Genomic DNA, 21,345 nt, shown 5'->3' with positions numbered 1-21,345 from the left:
CTTGTATTGTCACACAGAGAATACATACTGTACAGTTCCTCTGGTACAACTTGTACCAGAGGAAGTGTACTCCTTTTTAGTCTAGTTTTAGTCCACTAAATATCATACGATTTTAGTCTACAGTCTACACTAAATCTACAGTATATTTAGGCGACAAAAATGTATTTTGCCTTGATGGCATCGTATAATGGCTGGTTACTTTGTTGCATGCTGAAAATAGCCGATCTGAGCTTGTAGATCTGCTATTTTCAGTGCGGAACCAAACTCTTCTCCATTAGTCCCTCCCTGACATTATGTCTAGTTTTTCTTTTTTTGACGAAATTGTCAGTACATTTAGTCATATACGCCATACGGTCGTCGAGGCTAGGGAAAGTGCTACGGCAAGTGCTACGGGCTATATACCTGTATGTGTGTGTGTGTTTCAGTACCTGTAGAGGTGGAAGGTGGAGTTGTGTTGACACCAACTGTCCTGGAACCTGCAGCATCATGGCTGGCAGTTTCTTCAGCACCTTCGATGAGAACGAATACGAGTTCAGCGGAGACTGCTCCTACATTCTGACACAAGTTAGTAATAACTAGTAAAACATGAACAAGTTAAGAGCTCCATTTCAGAAACTGTTGATTCTTGCTACTGTTCCTGCTTTTGGCTGAGATGACTTGGCACGTCACAAACAAGATGAGTTCGAGTGCAATTAATTTGCACGCAAGAGAATTCTCCACCTCCATCCATGTTTAGCTTTTACACATCAACCATCTTATGTACCATGGCAGTAGCTTAAAGCTGACTCCCCCCCCCTTGCTGAAAATAGCTGATCTACGTGTACATCTGTTATTTAGTGAAAATGTATAATAAAGCATTAATGTAAAAAAGTATGAAATGTAAAAAAAGAAAAGAAAAATAGAAATAAAACAATGAACCCTTGTTATACTTCTATCAAGTAAAAGTAGGCCTAAGACAAATAGAAATATGAATATGAATATAAATAATATAGAAAAACTAAAAAAACTAAACAAAAAAAATCTGGAGGGACAGTGCTTTTGTGGTAAATTCTGCCTGCCTTGCCAATTTAGGGTTGCAGACTTTGTTTAAAATATTTATTTTAACATGGGCCTTCATGGGAAGGTGCTGCTTTGGCTTGCATTGATTTGTTAGCATCCCTGACACTCTGTCACCTCACCAATCAGAACTAACGTATGAGCCTCCTTTTATCAGTCCTCTCTTATACCCATGGGTCAAATAAAGGCTGTGTTTCTCATCTTCAAAACAGGAAAGGGCGCACACCAGTGTTGGTGAGGTGCTGGCCTAAGGCAGTAAATAAGTAAAAATGAGAGAAAGGCCGCACACACGTAGCCACGATGCTGTATATTTATTGACAAGAATCCAACGTTTCGACCTCTTCTTCACGGAATTCATTCCCTGAAGAAGACCTCCTAGGTCGAAACGTTGGATTCTTGTCAATAAATATACAGCATTGTGGCTACGTGTGTGCGGCCTTTCTCTCATTTTTACTTATGTGTTTCTCATCTTCACCTTGTTTTCCAGGTGAAAAGTAAGAACATCACAGTTCATGGTGATCTGTCCAGATGTGGTAAATCTGACTCTGAGACATGTCTGGAGGCTGTAACTGTGGTCCTGCCTGGACAGGTACATCACGCACGCACACACAGGACCGGCAAAGCAAATAAACACTTGCATTACTACGCATATAGGCCTATAGTTGGACAATACCATTTAGGTATAGTCAATTAACAGACCCTTTTCTTTTTTACTACAGATGATTAAAGTTGAAGACAGTGGAGCAATATTTTATAACAAACTGACTACTCAACTGCCCCTCCTCCTGGGTGAGTTTTCTTTTATTGGATTGGCTTTGACCCCCCCCCACCCCCACCCCCCCCCCCCCCCCCCCCCACCCCCCCCGATGTAATCTAATCCTAATCAGTGCATTGGTGATAATGAGTCATTCTGTAAATTTGTATTTCACAGACAATGTAAAGGTCTTCCAGCCATCCACGTTTTACATGCTCATTCATACTAGCTATGGACTCCAGGTTCAGATACAGCTAACACCCAGAATGCAAGTCTACATCACAGCTGCTGCATCTCTTAAGGGGAAGCTCTGTGGTATGCATCCTTACCATAATGTTTTGTATTATTGAAAAACAATATATTCAAATGGTGATGCAATGATATGACTGTTGTTTCCCCAGGTCTTTGTGGAGACTTTAACGATGTTAAAACTGATGACTTAAAAACCAGTAGTGGGCTGATTGAGGCTCGGGCTGCACAGTTTGCTAATACATGGATGAGTAAAGCTTCCTGTCCTGCCAGCAAAGACTTTACCAGCGTATGCAGTTGGAATGTACAGAAAGGTATGTTATCTGCACATTGTTTTAGTCTGTCTATTGAACTATTTCAGGCCATAACACTTTCTTTGTTTTAACAGAGAAGTATGCTGAGACTTGGTGTTCCAAGATTGCTGACCCCAAAGGGATTTTTTCTAAGTGTCATTCTGAAATAGATCCAGAGTTCTATGAAGATGTAAGATTTGATATTTTACAGACAATTCAGCCAAATGTAGATCAAATATGTGTGTGTAGATTGACCCTGTGAATAACCTTCTTCATAGAGCTGTAAGGAGGCTACCTGCTCCTGTGACAAGAGTGAAGACTGCATGTGTGCGGCTGTATCTGCCTACGTTCAGACCTGCGCTGCAGCAGGCATCTTCATCACTGGGTGGAGAAACACAGTGTGCCGTAAGCTCTGCATACAAACATCTCATTTCACATGAACAGCAGTGTTTGTTAGATTAAAAAAAACTGATAGCCTCTCATGTTTTCACAGAAAAATACACAACCTCCTGCCCTGCTAGCATGGTGTACAGCTACAAAATGACCAGCTGTAATCGTGGTTGTCGCTCTCTAAGCCAGCCCGACACCACGTGCCAGATTGCCTTTACTCCTGTGGACGGCTGTGGATGTGCTGAAGGAACTTATCTTAATGAAAAGGGAGAGTGTGTGCCATCGATAAAATGTCCCTGCTATGATGGGTATCACCACATAACTTCTGGGAGCACCGTCAAGATTCAAGGCAGAACCTGGTGAGACTTTCACTGCTCAAAGGATCTACTGCTTCTGTTTCATCTACTTTCTACTCTTTTCACCTACTTTCCAATGTGTCTCTTCCACTTCCTAGTGCCTGCAAGCGTGGGAAGCTCAACTGTTATGGAAGACCAGACAGTACATGTAGGTTCTCAGCACTTTGCTCATTGAATCATTTCTAACATAAGAAGTATGGTTTGGATTTTAACACCATTTTCTCTTCAGCCTGCAAAGCTCCGATGGTCTTCTTCAACTGCTCCAAAGCTTCGGTGGATGCAAAAGGCTCAGAATGCCAGAAGAGCTGTCAGTCTGCCGACATTGAATGTGTAAATTACTTTTGGTCCTTTATTATATCTAAAATAATACAAAATGTTGTCAATGCAATGCTGACTTGAGCTTGTTGTAGATAAAGGTGTGGTGTTTATAAATAATGCACTGAACTTGATGTGTTTTGTAGGTGAGCTTTGATTGCGTGTCAGGCTGTGTGTGTCCTGGCGGCTTGCTGTCCGATGGTAAAGGGGGATGTATCAAAGACAACCAGTGTCCCTGTTCGTATGGTGGGGTCACCTATGAGCCTGGACAGACGGTCAAGGTGGACTGTAACACCTGGTAAAGGACTTTCATGCTCTGAAGTATGTCTTTGTGTGTTATTCAGAATCTGTTCTAGATTTAAACCTTTCTGCCATGGTCATTATAGCACGTGCTCTGGGAAATCATGGAAATGCACCGCAAAGCAATGTGAAGGGACTTGCAGTATCTATGGAGAGGGTCATTATGCCACTTTTGATGCCAAGAGGTTCTCTTTTCATGGTGGCTGTGGATATGTCTTTGCTCAGGTACAATAGAGAGGTTTCTATTCGGTCTCTCTCTGTTACTTCAGTGTTTTGATGTGAATTCAGTCAGAATGCTAATGCCAGCATCTTACAGGATTACTGCGGCGGCAACACCGACGGCACCTTCAGGGTTCTGACTGAGAGTGTCCCATGTGGGCCTGCTTACCAGACCTGCTCCATCTTGATCAAGCTCTTCTTAGGGGTACAAAGCACAGTTAAAAAAAACCCACATATTTACTGTACTATGTTGGCCATTACAAGTCAATATGCTATGCTCTTTGTTATTTCAGGACAATGAAATTGAACTGAGTGAGGAAAGAGTCAAAGTTGTAAAACAAAATAAAAGCCAGGACGTCTCCTACAAGGTGCACACTATGGGCATTTATTTGGTCCTTGAGGCAAAACAGGGACTGACTCTCATCTGGGACAAGAAGACAGGTCTGATGATCAAACTCAGCTCTACATACAAGGTGAGTCAACAATAGAACTGACGTACATCTAGTTAACAATAGACTAGTATCTATAGTAACTAATAATATTATAGAACATAAATGTTGTTAAAGGGCAAGGACACTTTAACGTTTTAACTAACAGAGAAGTAGGAAGTGGGTCGGGAATGGCTTATTGTCAGTATCAGCCAGTAACACGCAGGAGTCAATGCGCTATACCCCTGGGAGGTGGATTGCTGAGGGGGAGCGCTAGTGCGCCACACCTACCCAGTACTTCCCGCACGACTTGCCGCACCATTATACATTACACAAGCTTCCGTTTTTAATGTGCATTAGTTTTAATAGATATATTAGTTCGTATTTTAACGCAATTTAACTCTTGCATTGGACCCCTTCCATTGAATAACAAATAGCTGCAAAAAGATGACCTATCTCTCTATCTATCTATCTATCTATCTATCTATCTATCTATCTATCTATCTATCTATCTATCTAGAAATATTGTTTTATTCTATCTATCCATCCATCTATAGTATACTATCATCTATCTGCTATCTCATAAACATACGTACTGTAGATAATATGCGTAAATCTGGTTCACAGCAGAAAAAGCAATAGAACTAACATGATGCATCTTGTTAATAACAGAATATAGAACTAACACCAAAATAGTAGGGTGACATAAAAGACATAAAAGTGGGACAGCTATTAATAAGGATTAGTAAGGATTTCTTACCTGCAAAATCAGACAATAACCTTAAAGAGGTCTTTGTTGCTACAAGTCTTAATTGCCACTAATGGGTTTGGATTCAGTTTAGCTGCATATAACATCATTTCTTCCAAATGATATATCTGTTAATGGTAGGCATGCAAATTATCGATTAAATCATTAATAAGCAATATAAGACAATGCTGAACTGAAAAGTACAGTTTAAAACATTTAAACAACACCCTGTAAACTAGTGTTACATTAACAACTTTAAGAGTTTATATTCCATGACAACACAGTGGAAAGCAGTTTAGTGTTTGAACCATTTGAACATTTTCAGCGTCCTGTTATAGTCCTAAATCTGTGTCCATATTTTCAAACCACCTAAAATGACCAATAATACAAAGCACATTCATAGATGCATGTTCATAGATCTCCACAGGCCCTGGACTAATCATTTTTAGCCATGTATTAGACACACTTAATCCATATAAAGACTGAACACTATCATTTGAGGACCATTCTTTAAAACAATATCCCTCTGACAGTTACACAAACTCTAGGCTTAAGCTAGGCTTGAATTACTCATTCAATGGGCAACACAACACATCACACACGCAAAGACATAAAGTCTAAACTGACTGGAAGTGGCAGATAAAAAACACTCAGTATCTCAGTATTTATTATATCTGGTGCTGCAGAATTATTAATCAAGATATAAAATGTAATCTATAAAGGTTTTAGAATTTGCTTCAGAATTTGGAAAATGAACTCCTTTCTGTTTGAATGCAAGGTTCAATTTCTGGAGCTAACTGATTTTATTTTCCATAATCAACATATTATCTGTCCTCCAGGGAAAAGTGTGTGGTCTGTGTGGGAACTATGATGGAAATGCAAGGAATGACTTCACAGCCAGGAACCAGGAAGTGGTGGCGAAAGCTCTTGAGTTTGGAAACAGCTGGAAAGTTTCTCCTAGTTGTCCAGACAAGGAAAGTGAGAAAGGTCCTTGTGCTGTCTACTCCTACAGACAGGCCTGGGCTGTGAAGCACTGCAGCATTATCAACACTGATGTATTCAAAGCCTGTCACTTGAAGGTACTGTAGCATGTCACACACATGCACGAACGCACGTACACATCCATGCATGCACATACATACGTATGTATGTGTTTTTTGTGTAGTAATTAGTGAACTTTATTTATAATTCAAATGATTCTACCAAAACACCATATTTGTCAACTTAAACAAAATGTTGCAGAATTATTATAATGCCCCTAATATAATTATGCAACAAAATATTTATGTTAATTTAGGTTATCGAGGGCAGTGTTGTGTGGTCATACATCATCAAAGAGATCTGCATTTAAAACCCCAAGCTGAGGTCTAACTTTAATCGTGCACATAGTTACTATTAGTTCATACTAGTTCATAACAATGATAACATATCTATGTTTATTTCTTGCTGTATTCACTAGCAAATCGTAATTGCAATAATGAAATGTCTTCTCTGGAAAAAGGTGGATCCCAAAAACTATTATGAAGCGTGTGTGAAGGACTCCTGTGCCTGTAACTCTGGGGGTGACTGTGAGTGTTTCTGCACAGCGGTGGCAGCTTACGCTGCTGCCTGTAACATAGCTGGAGTGTGCGTGAGGTGGAGAACTCCCAAAGTCTGCCGTGAGTCTTTGTCCTTCTAACAAATGAAACACATAAAGCATCTGTCATTGTCATTCTGTTGTATTCTGATACACTGACCCTAACAGAGAGGGTGTTTGCTGTTGTCTTGTCTCTGTCCTACACAGCTCTGTTCTGTGATTATTACAACCCATCTGGAGAATGTGAATGGCACTACGAACCCTGTGGTAAACCATGTATGAAGACATGCACAAATCCTTCAGGATTATGCACCAATCCGATACCAGCTCTGGAAGGTATGATGTATACATTTATGGAAAACAGAGAAAGTACGATAACAAAACTAAATGCCAGAGGAGAATTCAAGCATAGCAGGCAGAAAAGTCGTAGTTTAAAGCAAATGTTAATACAAATTAGGACAATAAGTAGAAGTCCTGTTTCACGGCTCAAGTTTGTTACAGTAGTTACTGATATGGTACATGATCAGGGTTAATGTAATAAATATAACGAAATGTTTACATCAGAGATCCGGATGTGCAATGTTAACTCATATCCATTCTGTATTGTTCTATGGTCTCCACGGAATAATGTTAAAATAGGGTGCTACCCACGATGCCCTCCGGAACGACCTTATCTGGAAGAATCTACTATGAAATGTGTGCAGACGAAGCAGTGTGGCTGTTATGTTGATGGGAAGCATTATAAGGAAGGAGAGGACATTCCTTCAGACATTCCTTCAGTCCAGAACTGCCACACATGGTATTTATGTAGATGTAATGCTGTAGAAAGACTCAATTAACTACACATACAGTGAGAGAACGGTGGAATGTGTATTGTGTGTGCCAAAACTCCCCAAATGGGAAAAAATTCAAATGTGCAGATTCTATGCATAAAATCCAATGTATGAAATTGGGATACATGTATTTTCATTCCTCAGCCGACATTAGGCAAAAGAGCTGAGAACATGAAAACCTGAAATGTGTTTAATTATTCAAATCTCCAAATTAATACAAAAGAACAAATTAAATATAATTGAAACCGTCCACTGCTACGGTAAATGTTCTAAAACAATAACACTCCACTTGACATGTGTGCTTTAAGAGAAGAGTATTATGAATACAATTTGTTATCTTATGAATGTGATGTCAAATTGTAATGTCATATTCAATATTCATGAACTAAACTTCTCTTAATCTCTATGTTTGAAGTTCTTGTCAAACCACAAAAGCGATCTGCACCTATGATGTCAAGGGTAACTATTAGTCTGATATATTTATAATGTAATATTATGACTTTAAACATATTTACTATAAACATGACTGTATAAATAACGTGTGTGTGTGTGTGTGTGTGTGTGTGTGTGTGTGTGTGTGTGTGTGTGTGTGTGTGTGTGTGTGTGTGTGTGTGTGTGTGTGTGTGTGTGTGTGTTGTTTCTATTCCAGCCTGCTATTGTTTGTACAAGGGGAATAAATATGAATATGGAGCAACAATCTACGACACACATGATGGAGATGATACTTGTATCACTGCAACCTGCGGAAAGAATGGAAACATTACAAGGGTCATGAAGCCATGTACTACAACTACAACAACAACTACACCTGCCCCAACTACTACACCCTTTATCTTTAGTACCACCACTATTCAAGCTACTACTACTAAGCCAACCACAACCGAAAAACCTACAACTACCACAATCACAGAAAAACCTCCAACAGAAACAACTACCACAATCACAGAAAAGCCTCCAACAGAAACAACTACCACAGGAAAACCTCCAACAGAAACAACTACCACAATCACAGAAAAGCCTCCAACAGAAACAACTACCACAGGAAAACCTCCAACAGAAACAACTACCACAATCACAGAAAAGCCTCCAACAGAAACAACTACCACAGGAAAACCTCCAACAGAAACAACTACCACAGGAAAACCTCCAACAGAAACAACTACCACAGGAAAACCTCCAACAGAAACAACTACCACAGGAAAACCTCCAACAGAAACAACTACCACAATCACAGAAAAGCCTCCAACAGAAACAACTACCACAGGAAAACCTCCAACAGAAACAACTACCACAATCACAGAAAAACCTCCAACAGAAACAACTACCACAGGAAAACCTCCAACAGAAACAACTACCACAATCACAGAAAAGCCTCCAACAGAAACAACTACCACAGGAAAACCTCCAACAGAAACAACTACCACAGGAAAACCTCCAACAGAAACAACTACCACAGGAAAACCTCCAACAGAAACAACTACCACAATCACAGAAAAGCCTCCAACAGAAACAACTACCACAGGAAAACCTCCAACAGAAACAACTACCACAATCACAGAAAAGCCTCCAACAGAAACAACTACCACAGGAAAACCTCCAACAGAAACAACTACCACAATCACAGAAAAGCCTCCAACAGAAACAACTACCACAGGAAAACCTCCAACAGAAACAACTACCACAGGAAAACCTCCAACAGAAACCACTACCACAGGAAAACCTCCAACAGAAACAACTACCACAATCACAGAAAAGCCTCCAACAGAAACAACTACCACAGGAAAACCTCCAACAGAAACAACTACCACAATCACAGAAAAGCCTCCAACAGAAACAACTACCACAGGAAAACCTCCAACAGAAACAACTACCACAGGAAAACCTCCAACAGAAACAACTACCACAGGAAAACCTCCAACAGAAACAACTACCACAATCACAGAAAAGCCTCCAACAGAAACAACTACCACAGGAAAACCTCCAACAGAAACAACTACCACAATCACAGAAAAGCCTCCAAAAGAAACAACTACCACAGGAAAACCTCCAACAGAAACAACTACCACAATCACAGAAAAGCCTCCAACAGAAACAACTACCACAGGAAAACCTCCAACAGAAACAACTACCACAGGAAAACCTCCAACAGAAACAACTACCACAATCACAGAAAAGCCTCCAACAGAAACAACTACCACAGGAAAACCTCCAACAGAAACAACTACCACAATCACAGAAAAGCCTCCAACAGAAACAACTACCACAGGAAAACCTCCAACAGAAACAACTACCACAATCACAGAAAAGCCTCCAACAGAAACAACTACCACTGGAAAACCTCCAACAGAAACAACTACCACAATCACAGAAAAGCCTCCAACAGAAACAACTACCACAGGAAAACCTCCAACAGAAACAACTACCACAGGAAAACCTCCAACAGAAACAACTACCACAGGAAAACCTCCAACAGAAACAACTACCACAATCACAGAAAAGCCTCCAACAGAAACAACTACCACAGGAAAACCTCCAACAGAAACAACTACCACAATCACAGAAAAGCCTCCAACAGAAACAACTACCACAGGAAAACCTCCAACAGAAACAACTACCACAATCACAGAAAAGCCTCCAACAGAAACAACTACCACAGGAAAACCTCCAACAGAAACAACTACCACAGGAAAACCTCCAACAGAAACAACTACCACAATCACAGAAAAGCCTCCAACAGAAACAACTACCACAGGAAAACCTCCAACAGAAACAACTACCACAGGAAAACCTCCAACAGAAACAACTACCACAATCACAGAAAAGCCTCCAACAGAAACAACTACCACAGGAAAACCTCCAACAGAAACAACTACCACAGGAAAACCTCCAACAGAAACAACTACCACAGGAAAACCTCCAACAGAAACAACTACCACAATCACAGAAAAGCCTCCAACAGAAACAACTACCACAGGAAAACCTCCAACAGAAACAACTACCACAATCACAGAAAAGCCTCCAAAAGAAACAACTACCACAGGAAAACCTCCAACAGAAACAACTACCACAGGAAAACCTCCAACAGAAACAACTACCACAGGAAAACCTCCAACAGAAACAACTACCACAATCACAGAAAAGCCTCCAACAGAAACAACTACCACAGGAAAACCTCCAACAGAAACAACTACCACAATCACAGAAAAGCCTCCAAAAGAAACAACTACCACAGGAAAACCTCCAACAGAAACAACTACCACAGGAAAACCTCCAACAGAAACAACTACCACAGGAAAACCTCCAACAGAAACAACTACCACAATCACAGAAAAGCCTCCAACAGAAACAACTACCACAGGAAAACCTCCAACAGAAACAACTACCACAATCACAGAAAAGCCTCCAACAGAAACAACTACCACAGGAAAACCTCCAACAGAAACAACTACCACAATCACAGAAAAGCCTCCAACAGAAACAACTACCACTGGAAAACCTCCAACAGAAACAACTACCACAATCACAGAAAAGCCTCCAACAGAAACAACTACCACAGGAAAACCTCCAACAGAAACAACTACCACAGGAAAACCTCCAACAGAAACAACTACCACAGGAAAACCTCCAACAGAAACAACTACCACAATCACAGAAAAGCCTCCAACAGAAACAACTACCACAGGAAAACCTCCAACAGAAACAACTACCACAATCACAGAAAAGCCTCCAACAGAAACAACTACCACAGGAAAACCTCCAACAGAAACAACTACCACAATCACAGAAAAGCCTCCAACAGAAACAACTACCACAGGAAAACCTCCAACAGAAACAACTACCACAGGAAAACCTCCAACAGAAACAACTACCACAATCACAGAAAAGCCTCCAACAGAAACAACTACCACAGGAAAACCTCCAACAGAAACAACTACCACAATCACAGAAAAGCCTCCAACAGAAACAACTACCACAGGAAAACCTCCAACAGAAACAACTACCACAATCACAGAAAAGCCTCCAAAAGAAACAACTACCACAGGAAAACCTCCAACAGAAACAACTACCACAATCACAGAAAAGCCTCCAACAGAAACAACTACCACAGGAAAACCTCCAACAGAAACAACTACCACAGGAAAACCTCCAACAGAAACAACTACCACAATCACAGAAAAGCCTCCAACAGAAACAACTACCACAGGAAAACCTCCAACAGAAACAACTACCACAATCACAGAAAAACCTACAACTACCACAATCACAGAAAAGCCTCCAACAGAAAAACCTACAACAGGAAAACCTACAGCTACGACAATCACAGAAAAAACTCCAACTACCACAACCACAAAAATACCCGTAATCACAGAAAAACCAAGGACCACAGTTAAACCGACCACAGAAGGTGTGACAACATGTAAATGCAAATACAACAACCAGGAATTTGTTCAGGGTACGTACAAATGTTCCTGTAGCGATTGGCACCCATGGCTTTATTTCACATATCTTTTAAATCAGCATAGTGTAAGAATTAATGTTTTTTCCTTCTCCCATAATAGGAGCTATCATCTATAATGCAACTGATGGCGAAGGCTGGTGTTACTTTGCCGTCTGTGTTCCCAATGCGTGTAACATTACAAAACACAGTAGACCATGCCAATCTACAACCACAACCACAACAAAGATCACCACTCCTGTAGTAACCACTCCACATGTGGATTGTTATTACCTAGAGCCACCATTAAAGGTATTCAAGCACGTTCATGCAAATGTGGAACAAAAACTATACTAGAGTTGAATGAACACCATTCATTTAGTACTGATTTTGTGGGTTTTGAATGTTTTTCTTTACTCTCCTTGATTAGAATGGACAAACCAGGGAATCAGGCTGTAAAATAGAAGAATGTTCATCTGGAAAAGTAATTACAGCATTTAAGACATGTATAGATAAACCAAAACCCACATGCTCAAATGGACTTCCACCAGTCAAGGTCTATGATGATGGCTGTTGTTTTCACCATGAATGTCAATGTAAGTTCATATCAATACTAGATTTTATCCTAAATCTACCAAGAAACAATATGTTCTGCTTCAATGTGACCTTTAATGCTTTATGTTATTATCCATCCAGGTGTCTGCGATGGCTGGGGAGATCGTCATCATATTACATTTGATGGACAATCTTACAACTTCCAAGAAAATTGCACATATGTATTATTTAAAGAAATTGTTACAAAATACAATCTGACTGTTCTTATTCACAATGAGAATTGTTATGAAAATGTTACATGTGACCGCTCCTTGATCGTACGCTACAAACTGCATGAAATTATTCTCACACAAAAGAGTGGAGAGGCGACTGAGAACAAGGTAAATAATATCACGGTGAACTGCTCTAAATACTTGTGGAATTACTCTAAATAGACAATGAACTACTACATTTCAATCTAATTAACATTTATTTCCCCACTGTCCCCAGGTAATTGTCAATGGCAAGCGTGTAATCCCAACCTTCTCTAATGATGACCTCATCATAACAAGTAATGGAATTGAGATGCTGGTGAAAATCCCAGATATTGAAGGCGTTGTGAAGTTCAAAGGACTTTGGTATAGCATCAGACTGCCAAACTCCCGTTTCCACAACAACACAGAGGGACAGTGTGGTGAGATACCGCTTGAATTACATTTGCGTTGAGGAACAGTGAGGGGGTCATGTCATGTGATAAATGTTATATTACTGGTAAACACATAAACATCTGTTCTCTCTGTGTTTCCCTCTCTCCACATGAACTGTCCTGACAGGCACATGTGACAATGACAAAACCAATGAATGCAGATTACCCGATGGTCAGATCATTACTGACTGTACTGAAATGGCTTATAAATGGCATGTCAGAGATAACCTCACTGCCAATGCGACAAATACTTATTGTGAAAAGCCACCTCCTACAACCCCAACCCCCAGCACCACCCTACCGCCCCAATCGACCCCTGCAGGCACAACGCAACAATCGACCCCAGGGCGAACAGGCTCAACACAACAATCGACCACAGGCCAAACGCAACAATCGACCACTACAGGTCAAACACAATCGACCACTGCAGGCACCACACGTTTCGGCACCACTGAACCCCCAGTTGAATGCAAGAAGACTGAAGTCTGTAAAGTCATCTTGGGCCCGTAAGAAGGAATCAATCATCATGCTAAATCGTATCTGTGTAACGTAAGTCACACACTAACACAAGTGTACTTTATTTGCACATGCAGGGTTTTTAAGGACTGCCACAAAGTCGTTTCACCAACACCATTCCATGACGCCTGTCAGGATGATGGTTACAAGGAATTGACCTGCAGTAGTTTGGAGGCGTACGCTGAAGAATGTGCAGAAAACAACATCTGTCTTGACTGGAGGAATCTTACATGTGGAATGTGTGGTATGAATGTTTTGTTTGTTTGTGTCTCATAAAGTCATAATACATGTTCAGAGTTGTTAATAATAATAATCAGACTAACTGTCTGTATCAGCTTGATTCTTAATCTGCTTCTTCTTGTTTCAGAATCTAAATGCCCCAAGGGCCAGATCTACAAGGCATGTGGTCCAACCTCTTCACAAGCAACATGTAATGGAAGGTATACCTGCTGTAGTCATTCTTTTTAAGATTCATTTTTTTAGCATTTTAAAGGCAAATATACAGGGATGATATGCAGTAACGCACCTTGGGTTTGGATTTGAACGGGGTTCAGTGTTATGAAGCACTATAGCTATATGAGCTCCTAACCTCACGTCACCAGGCTTTCCACCTCGGAGGAAAGCCTGGTCTGTGTTACAAAAATGCCGTGTGAACCGGTCTGGAGCGGATTATCTCGCTACGTCATGTTCCTACGTCATCAGGCAGGAACAATCGTCTGTAACTTCCTTTCCCTCAAACCGGAAGAATAACAATAAAAGCTCTCGTAGCCTGCGGCTTTTATTGAGAAAAATCGGTTTGAGGGAAAAGGTTCGGATGATTGTTCCTGCCTGATGACTACAAAATAATACTACGACATGACGTAGCGATATCATCCGCTCCCGACCGGATCATAAACCTGAAAAGGAATGCTGCCCAGGCTAATGAGCTCCTGCAGACTGGGGCACGACTTCATTGTCAGTTATCTTAACCCTTATATAGTCCTGATGTCACTCCCACTACCCCTGGGTCACAGTGTTATTTTTGGTATTGGAATTCCCATAGGGAAAATAAACAAACCACCCTGCCGATTTTATCAGGTAGCCATAGCCCAATATGACTGCGTAATTTATTTATTGAGTTATACCAGTAAGACGCCTGAGGGCGAGAAGCGACCTCGCCTTAAAGGGTGAGGTCGCATGCACATATCCACCTGGGTGACAGCAAACTGCTGGGCGAACGCTGGCGCTTTGGCATGGGGGGTCAGATCAACATATCCGCCTGGGTGACAGCAAACTGCTGGGCGAACGCTGGCGCTTTGGCATGGGGGGTCAGATCAACATATGGAATGAATTCTGTACTGGCCATATATGGAGCGTGTCTTGAGTATACAGGGTTTGATGAGGTCAGATCAACATATGGAATGTGAGCACATGACATAGAGATACTGTGTAATGATTTGCGGGATTTTTCCAAATCTGGAGGAGTAGTAGCAAAGCATGTGTTATACAAATGTCGGCCTTCTGGTGGCGCTATAACAGGCCGTTCAGGAAAATTAGGTTCATCGTTGGCATCTAGGGAGTGTGTGTGCAAAGTTTGGCATGGATCAGGCCAACGGTGCCGGAGAGTAGCTGGTAACGGACGGACGGACGGAGTACAAAACATACTCTCTCCCCATACATTTGGCCTGGTGGAGACAATAATGCAGAGACCCAAGGGGGATAGCACCCTATAGTGGCAGATGTCAGACTTGGTGATATTACATTAGTAGTTTTTATTCTCTGCTGTAAACATTAAGTGATCTCCTGATGTTTGTATCATCTTTCTGTCACGTATTTCTTCTTCTTCTTAGATACAATGAAAAGAATGTGGCGAACAAGACACAAATTTCTGCGTCTCATGAAGGATGTTTCTGCCCTGAAGGAACTGTCTTGTTCAGTTCAAAGTCGAATGCCTGTGTTTCCAGCTGTAAGTCCAAATATTTACAAGATAGGATATGTTCTTGAAATTATTATTATTATTATTAATATTGAATGTACGCCTAAGGGCGAGAAGCGCCTTACTGGTTATTATTATTATTATTATCCTTATTATTACCCTTATTATTATTATTATTATTATTATTATTATTATTATTAGTGTTGTTTTCTCAATGAGATGAATCTAACCTTTGTATTCTATCAGGTTGTACCGGTCCGGACGGCAATCCTAAAGAGGTAGCTGTTATGTTATTTTTACCTCTGTTTAAATATTGCTGCCATTGTTTAATAGTTTAGTAGTAATAGTAGACAGACAGACAGACAGACAGACAGACAGACTGACTGTGGTGTATGTTGACGGCCTAGGTTTTGTTAGATCTTCTGTTGGTACTAACATTGTTTCTGATCAAGGTGGGTGACACATGGATGAGTGATTGTAAGCAGTGTACTTGTGATGAAACCTCAATGAGTGTTGAGTGTGAGCCAGTGGCTTGTGCAACCCAACCATCTCCTCCTAGATGTGACAAAGAAGGAGAGGTGCTGGTCAACGAAACCAAAGACTGCTGTCCAGTATCTAAATGTGGTGAGTTGTTTGTACGCCAACATAAAAGAATAGAATTAAATTAGACAATCCTTTCCTGAGTCGTGGTGTAACCCACAGAGTATACAATACTAAAGTCACAGTATTTCCAAATATAAATCTTCATTTGCTCAAAATAACAAATTTGAATTCTATAAAAGCCACATGATGAAAATATTCCTGATGTGCTACAATGTTCTACTTTGATGGTAATCATATATACATGATCTTCCTTCACCCACAGAGTGTGATAAAACAAAGTGTTCAAATCGCACACGAAAGTGTGCAACAGGGTTTGAAATGACCGTAGAAGACGTACCCGACAAATGTTGTGACCCATTTACATGTAGTAAGTTATTTTATTTATTCTGTATTCTGATTCTATATTGTTATTTTCATTGATATGGACTTTGATGATGATTATGTCAGGAATGTGAGTGTTTGAATTCATTTTAAATATACAACATTATGCTTCTTCTCCAGAACCCAAAATAAAGGTTTGTGTCTACAATGACACTGAATACAAGGTAAGCCGTGATGTCGATTTGTGAACATTCCTAATCAAACATTTGCAATACAAACAAGCTACAGACAATGCTCATTGGAATAACTGTATTTTGATGTAAATATCTGTCGGACAAATGTAATGAGCTTTCCATTCTGTCACAGCTAGGTGCATCCATCCCATCCCAAGACATTTGCAAGAAATGCAATTGTAGTGAAAAAACGGATAACATCACATCTCTGAATGTTATCGAGTTTGAACCTATAAATTGTGTCACCAACTGTTCCCAGGTAAATGTGCATGACATTAATAACCTTCTGCTCAGTATTGGATTGGGATTTTCTATTCATTTTTCAAATCCCTATTTTTTTAATCAAAAAAGCAATCTTTAATTGCTTTTGCTTTTATCAAGGCTATAAATCACACCTCTTTCACACATAACTATGCACTGAATCTCTGCATCTTAGCTATCATCTGTATGTGATCATGTGCAGAATTGGTCATGTCAGACTGCTTGTTCAACCATATTTATTCTTACAATAATGCATGGTGTTGTTTGGAACTGTATCAACTGTTAACAGCTTAACAACCATAAAATGACAGGATCATTATCATTTAATTTGATTTGAATATTGTTGATGATGTCAGCAGCAATACATGTACTGAATGCTGTCAGGAGATACAACAGATATATTAAGTAGTAAAAGGCATCATATTCATCTTCTTAATAATTGTATTGATTGTTGATCCCTAAAATATAACATGTGCTGTTTTTCAAACAGGGCTTCAAGTATGAAAATGTGACAGGACAATGTTGTGGAACGTGCAAAAAGACCAGCTGCATTGTTCTTCTACCAGACAACACATCTTATGTTATTGAGGTGAGTTCAATAGAAAACCATTTGAAAACACTTAGTTTTACTCGTTTCCAACAGGTTGTTGTTAGAAATGTGTTTTATGTTCCATCAAACCATATCATGTATTTTAAAATGTAATTAATTGCATCCTCTCACAGCCTTCACAAACCTGGTCTTCACCAAACGACAACTGTACAAAGTATGAATGTGTCAAAGACCAACTCAGTGAACTCACAGTCCTTGAACACAAAACGGAATGTGCTGAATATGATCCCAGCAACTGCCTTCCAGTGAGTAGCCTATATCTGGATACTAGCTTCATAACGTTTTCTAATAAACTGCCTTCCAGTGAGTAGCCTATATCTGGATACTAGCTTCATTTGTGAACGCTCAGGCTTTTCAGGAACATTGATCTTTCATCTGCAAGATTAAAGTGAAATGTGACGTTAGTCTTCATTGCTTGCAGTAGTAAGAAGCTGTAGTCAGTAACCATGGCGTTTTATCTGATGATTTCAATTTGTATACCATTTGTATTACAGGGGACAGAAAAATTGGACAAGAAAGGCTGTTGCAAAACATGTAAGAATTCATTAACATTTGTTATGCTGTTTTTTTAACTGGTGTTTCGATTCATTTATAGTAGGCTACAGTAACATCATTTAAAATTTTGCTAAAATGTCTTGTGTTTCTAATAACTGTGGCTTTGTAATGTGTATGCATAGACTTGTAAATGTAAGAGACTGTTATCAGTTATTGTATTCTTTCTCTTTGATAAATATTACCTTGTATGTGCAAACCAGGTACCAAGCGTCACAACTGTGTACATACGAACGAAACAACCATCGTGGAGGTTAAAAAGGAACGGCCTACAAGTCGACCCGGCGGTTACAGTGAAACTCAAACTGTCACTGTTCCTACAAGTCAGTTCATCGGTTCCAAAGAAACTACAACTGTCGCTGTACCTACAACTCGGGTCATCGGTCCCGAAGGAACTAAAACTGTCCCTGTACCTACAGCTCAGTCCGTAGGTCCCGAAGGAACTAAAACTGCCGCTGTAACTCCAGGTCAGCCCATCGGTACCGGAGGAACTAAAACTGTCTCTGTGCCGACAGCTCAGTCCGTAGGTCCCGAAGGAACTAAAACTGCCGCTGTAACTCCAGGTCAGCCCATCGGTACCGGAGGAACTAAAACTGTGTCTGTACCAACTGCTCAGTCCGTAGGTCCCGAAGGAACTAAAACTGCCGCTGTAACTCCAGGTCAGCCCATCGGTACCGGAGGAACTAAAACTGTCTCTGTACCGACAGCTCAGTCCGTAGGTCCCGAAGGAACTAAAACTGCCGCTGTAACTCCAGGTCAGCCCATCGGTACCGGAGGAACTAAAACTGTCTCTGTACCGACTGCTCAGTCCGTAGGTCCCGAAGGAACTAAAACTGCCGCTGTAACTCCAGGTCAGCCCATCGGTACCGGAGGAACTAAAACTGTCCCTGTACCGACTGCTCAGTCCGTAGGTCCCGAAGGAACTAAAACTGCCGCTGTAACTACAGCTGAGCCCATCGGTACCGGAGGAACTAAAACTGTCCCTGTACCGACAGCTCAGTCCGTAGGTCCCGAAGGAACTAAAACTGCCGCTGTAACTCCAGGTCAGCCCATCGGTACCGGAGGAACTAAAACTGTCCCTGTACCGACAGCTCAGTCCGTAGGTCCCGAAGGAACTAAAACTGCCGCTGTAACTCCAGGTCAGCCCATCGGTACCGGAGGAACTAAAACTGTCCCTGTACCGACAGCTCAGTCCGTAGGTCCCGAAGGAACTAAAACTGCCGCTGTAACTCCAGGTCAGCCCATCGGTACCGGAGGAACTAAAACTGTCCCTGTACCGACAGCTCAGTCCGTAGGTCCCGAAGGAACTAAAACTGCCGCTGTAACTACATCTGAGCCCATCGGTCCCGAAGGAACTAAAACTGTCCCTGTACCTATTATACAGATAGCTCAGACCATAGGTCCCAAAGGAGCTAGAAATGCCGCTGTAACTACAACTGAGCCCGTTGGTCCCGAAGGAACTAAAACTGTCCCTGTACCTACAACTCAGTCTGTCGGATCCGAAAAAACTGGAGCTGTCACTGTCACAAGGCCACTCATTGGTTTCAACACACAAGCTGTCACTGAACCTACAGGTCGGTTCAGCGCTTCCACTGAAACTAAAACTGTACCACCTGAAACTCAAATTGTTGAATGCAGATCAACAGTTCCAGTTGAAATGACATCCTGCGGTGGTAGCTGTCCAACATACTCAATGTAAGATTTCCATCTAATCTATAGGATTTGGGATTGGGGTTTCATGGGAGTTCAAAATACATACAAAATACATACATAATTTCAAATAATGTATGTATATATATGTATGTATATATATACATACATTATTTGAAATTCTTCTCAAGACAACATTGTCTGCATTTTCTCCATTGCAAAATATGCCAACAAATGAAACCATGTCTACAATATTTGTTATTGATTCATAAAATCACCAAATTCCTCTTTCATTTAACATGCAATAGTAGTTTGGAGTCTTGACAGAGAAGGAAATCCCCAATTGAACTGCCCATCAACAATTCAGAATACTCCTCAGTCTGTCCTTCCTTCATAGAATACATTTGAATTGATGTAAACAGACTGCTGATAGATATCCCCTAGTAACTAAATCTGGTGCAAATCCTGATGATCCCTGCATGACAAAAATGAGCATATGCACAAACACATAACTTAACCTAACATTTACAGCACTTATTTTTCCATTATATACACTAGTCAGAGCAGGTTCTACATTTGAGTGAGCAGTGGGACAATTTGTGTGCTTTTACTTGCTTTTACGTGTGTACGGATATGCTCCTAAAAGCATGTTTGTTGCAGAACACAGTTATGGTATTTATTATATTATTTATTTCATTAAGAAGGTACTTTCTACAATACATATTATATTAGTAATTGAAGTACAAGTGTTGATTAACGGCTTCATTTCCAGCAACTCTACCACTAACGTTACGAACCATTGCCACTAACACTGTTCTTCTACTCTTCTCTAAAGGTATTCATCAAAGACAAATGGCTTAATGCACAAATGCACCTGTTGTCAGGAGATGGCCACCAGCACGAAGGAAGTAGAGTTGAAATGTGCTGATGGCACGACAGAGATGTACTCTTACACTGTCATTGAAAAGTGTGGTTGTCGTGACCTAAAGTGTGAGGATTTAATTTCTGGCTAGGATAAACTTGTTTGCTCTGAAATGTAGCCTGGACTTTTCACAAAGCCATGACAGACAACATGGGACAGTGATTTGTTATTCCATTGTTATTGTTATATGTCTACCTGTCAATAATTTGAAACAACCAAAACCATCAACCAACAGTCGGAAACAATGTCATCATTATGTAGACAGGTCCCAATTCATTGTGAGGTGATTTAATCTTACCTCATTTTGGTTTGGAGAAAAGTGTTTGATTAGTCTGGGTTGCTTCACAAAGACTTGCATTATTTTTTCCACATACAATTATTATCTTCATTGATCTAAAAGAGATAATTTTACATTCTATCCTAATTTGTGTTGTAACTAATCTTATAGCTTTAATTATTTGATTGATTTGAACAGTGATTTGTCAATCTGAAGTAATCAATTAAAATTCTCAAGCATGTCTGGTCGTTTTATTTGTGGTTCTTGGCTTATAAACACAATACATTTGAATT

The 21,345-nt window shown here is 40.4% G+C and overlaps 3 long non-coding RNA genes across 3 annotated transcripts; all 3 read left to right on the top strand.

Moving 5' to 3' along the window:
- Window positions 1–6,634: 6,634 nt before the first annotated feature.
- Window positions 6,635–7,470, top strand: LOC306932679. Its single transcript, XR_013791145.1, has 3 exons — window positions 6,635–6,766; window positions 6,892–7,020; window positions 7,324–7,470. It is a non-coding gene; the product is annotated as an uncharacterized lncRNA (long non-coding RNA).
- Window positions 7,471–11,930: 4,460 nt separating this feature from the next.
- Window positions 11,931–12,476, top strand: LOC306932681. Its single transcript, XR_013791147.1, has 3 exons — window positions 11,931–11,970; window positions 12,077–12,264; window positions 12,383–12,476. It is a non-coding gene; the product is annotated as an uncharacterized lncRNA (long non-coding RNA).
- Window positions 12,477–13,791: 1,315 nt separating this feature from the next.
- LOC306932680 lies at window positions 13,792–15,652 on the top strand. Its single transcript, XR_013791146.1, has 3 exons — window positions 13,792–13,952; window positions 14,076–14,148; window positions 15,538–15,652. It is a non-coding gene; the product is annotated as an uncharacterized lncRNA (long non-coding RNA).
- Window positions 15,653–21,345: the final 5,693 nt, after the last annotated feature.

Source organism: Electrona antarctica (assembly GCF_951216825.1).
Source record: "Electrona antarctica genome assembly, chromosome: 11".
NCBI lineage: Eukaryota > Metazoa > Chordata > Actinopteri > Myctophiformes > Myctophidae > Electrona > Electrona antarctica.
This window is presented reverse-complemented; position numbering and strand designations above follow the sequence as displayed.